Below are 5,624 nucleotides of genomic sequence, written 5' to 3'. Positions count from 1 at the left end.
ATACGTCTGAAATTTGGCCGTGTGAACATACCCTTAGGGACAACTCTGTGAATGTCCGTGAGTGGCCCAGCCAGAGCCCTGATTTGAACCCAATCAAACATCTCTGGAGAGACCTGAAAATAACTGTCCACCGATGATCCCCATCCAACCTGACGGAGCTTGAGGGGATCTGCAGAGGAGAATGGCAGAAAATCCCCAAAACCTTGTGGCATCATACCCAAGAAGACTGGAGGTGCTTCAACTAAGTACTGAGTAAAGGGTCTGAATACTTATGTCAATGCAATATTTTAGTATTTATTTTTCAATAACTTAGCAAAGATTATTAAAATTATGTTTTCACTTTGTCATTATAGAGTATTGAGTGCAGAATGATGGGTACATTTTTATTTTAGCACAAGGCCTCAACATAACAAAATGTAAAAAATATTAAAAGGGTCTGAAGACTTTCCGAATTCATTGTAAATGGATAAGAAATTATTGAAAAATAGAGCAATCAAACAATCAATAAATATAGAGTCAAATCTAGACTTTCCGAATAAAAATATATTTAATTTCCTGCATATTTATGCAAGAAATTTTGAAAAAATATCTTACGATATGCTTCTATTTCTCCAAAAAAGTACAGCACGATACAAATTATTGTAATTTGATACTCATACTTCCTGCACTCACAAATATAATATTTAGCTGATGATCATTCACATCCATTTCGATGTACTGCAAACTCAGACTTTCATTTGACTACGGAAGATGCTGGTGCTAATAAAAGATAGTAATTTGTGCACTGATATTTTTCAGGTCTTGTAATATGAATAGGGGGTTCCGCATCACAATGAATCTTATTGAACAGAGAAATGTTATTGATTTCCTATTCAGCTTTCTCTTGAGCCTACAGAACTTCGTCCTGCAGTGGAACTCTTCATCCTTTCTGACTAGCAGACAAAGCGGAAAACAAATGTAACCATTTTAACATGTGTGTATCAGAACTTCACCTAATCCCTGTTTGTCAGGCAGCTGTAAATGTTCATGTCAATTGTGTGGAAACTGCAAACTTCTTCTCCTTTCAGTCTAGACATAGACTGCATTAATACCATGCGTATATATCAATATCCTTAGAACTGGATCAATATTATATGTATCTTTGACACTGCAGTACTATTTTATATCTATTCCGTCTGCAGCTAGATTATAACATCCAGAGTTAAAGTAAAGTGTACCTGTCATTTCAGGGGACTTTTCAGAATAAGCTGTCATATATGTGAGCATGAGGAAAAACACTATTTCTATCCATTATATGATTAGCTTTTTCCATTTTTCACTAGTTATGTCCTTTGTTTGCTCTATCTCTAATTGTCAGTTTTCCCTGAGATCGTCCAGAGGATGCGGAGACTAACTGCTATGATGTCTCCCATACACTGCCCACAGAGAAAAGAGGAGATCCCGCTCTCCTGTCTCTCTGTAGCACACCCTCAGAAGCAGCATGGAGGACATTATATAGCAGCACTGAGCAGTGTAGATGTCAATCCACCACTGGGGGAAAAAGAACACCTGCCAGAAGCTTCAGTAGCATCTCTGGGTGTTTCCCTCTCTCTCTCTCTCTCTCTCTCTCTCTCCCTCAAGCAGCTCCCTCCACCTCTCCACTTCATAAACTTCTATGGGCAACATCTAATCTGGTCTTTCAGTGAGCTGATAATGTGTCTCATCTCTCAAGATGCATTTTAGCAGGGAATTTAGAGTGAATGATCAGTGCTAGAGACAGGTGGGGAGGAGGAGGAGGAGGAGGAAATGTGGCTCATAAGTGAAGAAAGAGGCAATTTATTACAAATATTACAAAATGTCTTATATGCGGTTGTACTATTGATTTATGCAAAGTTTGTTGAAATGACAGTGACTATTTAGCTATGCAATTTTCAGTGATACTGCTATGCTTATTATCTGTGATAATCTCTCAAACTCTCTTTGTGCCCAAGGTATGGGCTTCTGAATGCCCCCCTTCAATGACTTAAGCTTGGCATGAAAGATGTTAAATGGACAATCGTTTATTTGATAGTTACCAGTTACTAGTCACATAGTTTCAAAGTAGTAATTCAATACATTGCTGCTTGTATAGGTACGGCGAACAGTAATAGCAAGAACGTTCAATTTTTTTCTATTATCATCAATAATATCGAATACACCCCAATTACCCACCAGAAAGTGCTTACTCTGGTATTTTATGTTTAATGATAATGGTGGCCTGTAGTACAATCAGCATCTGTTCTGTATAGTCAGGAGAACAGCCACTGTATATATCCTGATAGTGGTACAGCCAGTGTTCAGCCTCTATTGGTCAGTGGTACAGTCAGCATTCCAGTAAATTATATTCAAATGTAAACTCTCAATACCTGCATACAAAGGCCCAATCTCTGGTGGTCCAGAGGCTTGTTGATCCAGTAAATTCTTAGTCAGCCTATATCTAGTGGTCACGTGGGTGGAGGGAGGTTTATGGGACCCTCCGTTGCTGAGCCCATAATTTGTTATTTTCAATAATCTGAAGCCAGTTGTGGGCATATTGTAGCAGTTAGAAAACCCCTTTATATGTAGGGATCCAGAGCAAGGCTGACACGTTTTAAGAACTTACTACAGTATAGATAATATTAGAATGTTAAAGAGAATTTAATAGGGGTATATACAATGTATATTGACTATAGCTTTTAATAAGGACTGTGGTTTAGTAAATCATTTGTATGTAATACCTTCTGCTCTGAAAATATATTCAGTAAAATTCTACAGCTAAAAACAGCTTCAGGTTTAATAAACTTGTGCTGCACAAAACTCTAAAACTTTGATGAAATACAATAATGATTTCTTAGAACAATATTTCTTATGATCAAATAATAACATATTGAAAAAACTGTTAGTATAGGATTGCTCTTTGGATTAATACATGTGTTCAGAACCTTCGAAACTATTGGCCAATTTATGAAATAAGCAGTTCATTTCTAAAGTAAAGCCATAGGGAATGGCCAGAGAATTTTAACAAATTTACAGGAAAGAACAACACTAGTACCTCATATTAACAGTTGTTTCTTGCATGTATCTGTTCCATTCAGAAAATTTATTGGAAAGAAATTGTACTGTTCTATGTTTATACTGTTTTAAAAGCAAGCAAAACGCATATATAATAGATATGTAATGACATACACATTAGCCTGAATTTATGGCATGCAGTAATATAAAAGGGACAGTGTAGCAAAGATATTTAAAATAATAGATTGGAAACTGGATCCTCCGCCAAGCATTGAGTCACCATATCAGTCTAACTGATTCCTTAGTTTTATCATTCTACTCATTCTTAATGTTTGGCATCTGTTCTTATTCTTCATCCTTTATTGTACTACATACATATAAAGGATGTCTATATTTCCTATATAAGTTAAATTAATTGGTCTACAAAGTTTAGTGACTTGCGCTTTGAGTCCCTGTCTAAAAAAAACAGAATATAAGATGTATTTATATTATTTGGCATTAAATATGACAGACATTTCTATTTCTGATTTCCAATTACACACAATGTGGGTAATTCCATTTCATTTGATTTTGGTTTAAAACATTATCATTTGATTATTAAAAATAGAAACTGGCTCTGAATATACACTGGAATTCTGTATGTTCAGTGCTCACATATAACATTAATACATACACATCTACTGATCTGTTTTGACACTTCTTAGAATAATATAGCCGCAAGTCAACTGTTTGCCATTCGACTTTCAGAGTGAGATACTTATATAATACCAAAGAGGCATTCTAAAATGCATTAAGTGCGGAATTTTAGAAACTGATTTGTAATTGTAGCTGTGAAAATTGCATATGTGTGAATGTCATACTCACTTCACTCCTTTATCATAATTTTATGGCATAGTGGTCAATATTTCTGTTAAGGATCTGCCAGGCAAAGCTTCTGTATCCACGCCCATAGGTAATCAGTCTGCACCTGCTTCTATGTCTGTGAGACTGACTCCATCTTCCACCACTCAGGATGGCAGGCTTAGGAGTGGGAGAGCCTATCACAGCCTGGCTAGACGGAGCTAGCTCCCACCCTCCGTCTATTTATACCTGCCTTTCCTGTTCCTCCTTGCTTGTGATTCTTCTCTGTTGGTTTCCTGGCCCTGCTGCAGCTTCTTGAACGACTTGTCCCTGCTTCGTATTGACCCTGGCTTACTGACTACTCTTCTGCTCTGCGTTTGGTACCTCGTTCACTCCTGGTTTGACTCGGCTTGTTCACTACTCTCCTGCTCTGCATTTTGCACCTCGTACTCTCCTGGTTTGACTCGACTCGTTTACTACTATTGTTGCTCACGGTGTTGCCGTGGGCAACTGCCCCGCTTCCCTTTGTTCTGTGTTTCCTTGTCTGGTTGTCTGTCGTGCACTTACTGAGTGTAGGGACCGTCGCCCAGTTGTACTCCGTCGCCTAGGGCGGGTCGTTGCAAGTAGGCAGGGACTGAGTGGCGGCTAGATTAGGGCTCACTTGTCTGTTTCCCTATCCCTGTCTTTACATAATCACAAGCCCATATACCTACTCTACCCTGGTCCCTCACACCACTATGGACCCCCTTGAGACCCTGGTTCAGCAAATGCAGGGTCTCTCCCTACAGGTCCAGGCCCTGGCTCAGAGGGTCAACCAGCCTGATGCTACCATGGTAGTGCCCCTCACCTCACCTGTTGAACCCCACCTCAAGTTGCCTGACCGGTTCTCAGGGGACCGGAAGACTTTTCTCTCCTTTCGGGAGAGTTGTAGGCTCTATTTTCGTTTAAAGCCCCACTCCTCAGGTTCTGAGAGCCAGCGGGTGGGTATAATTATGTCCCGGCTCCAGGAAGGGCCCCAAGAATGGGCCTTCTCCTTGGCTCCTGACGCCCCTGAACTTTCCTCTGTTGATATTTTCTTTTCTGCTCTCGGACTCATTTATGACGAGACTGACAGGACTGCCTTTGCCGAGAGTCAGCTGGTGACCTTACGTCAGGGTAAGAGACCTGTTGAGGAGTATTGCTCTGACTTTAGGAAGTGGTGCGTAGCTTCTCGGTGGAATGACCCTGCCTTAAGGTGCCAGTTTAGGTTGGGTCTGTCGAACGCCCTGAAAGACCTGCTAGTTAGCTATCCCTCTTCTGACTCCCTAGACCAGGTTATGGCTTTAGCGTTACGACTTGACCGACGTCTCAGGGAACGACAACGTGAACGTTTATGTGTTTTCTCCTCTGACTCCCCCATGAAGTCTCCCGAGGTTCCGTTGCTTCGTTCTTCCATGGAAGACTCGGAGGTACCTATGCAACTCGGGGCCTCCGTGTCCCCCCAACAACGTAGAGAGTTCCGCAGGAAGAATGGTCTCTGCTTCTATTGTGGGGATGACAAGCATCAAGTCAACACCTGTCCTAGGCGTAAGAATAAGCAGCCGGAAAACTTCCGCGCCTAAGTGATCATCGGGGAGGTCACTTGGGCGCACAGGTATTTCCCGTAAATATGAAACTTCATAAAATCTTACTTCCCTTTCAGGTCTCTTTTGGTGGTAGGTCTGCTACCGGCAGTGCCTTCGTGGATTCAGGGTCGTCTGCTAATATCATGTCTGTGGAATTTGCTATGTCTCTAG

The sequence above is a fragment of the Rhinoderma darwinii genome, chromosome 5 (assembly GCF_050947455.1).
Source record: "Rhinoderma darwinii isolate aRhiDar2 chromosome 5, aRhiDar2.hap1, whole genome shotgun sequence".
NCBI classification, from domain to species: Eukaryota; Metazoa; Chordata; class Amphibia; order Anura; family Rhinodermatidae; genus Rhinoderma; species Rhinoderma darwinii.
The sequence above is the reverse complement of the archived record's forward strand: the minus strand, read 5'-3'. Positions refer to the sequence as shown.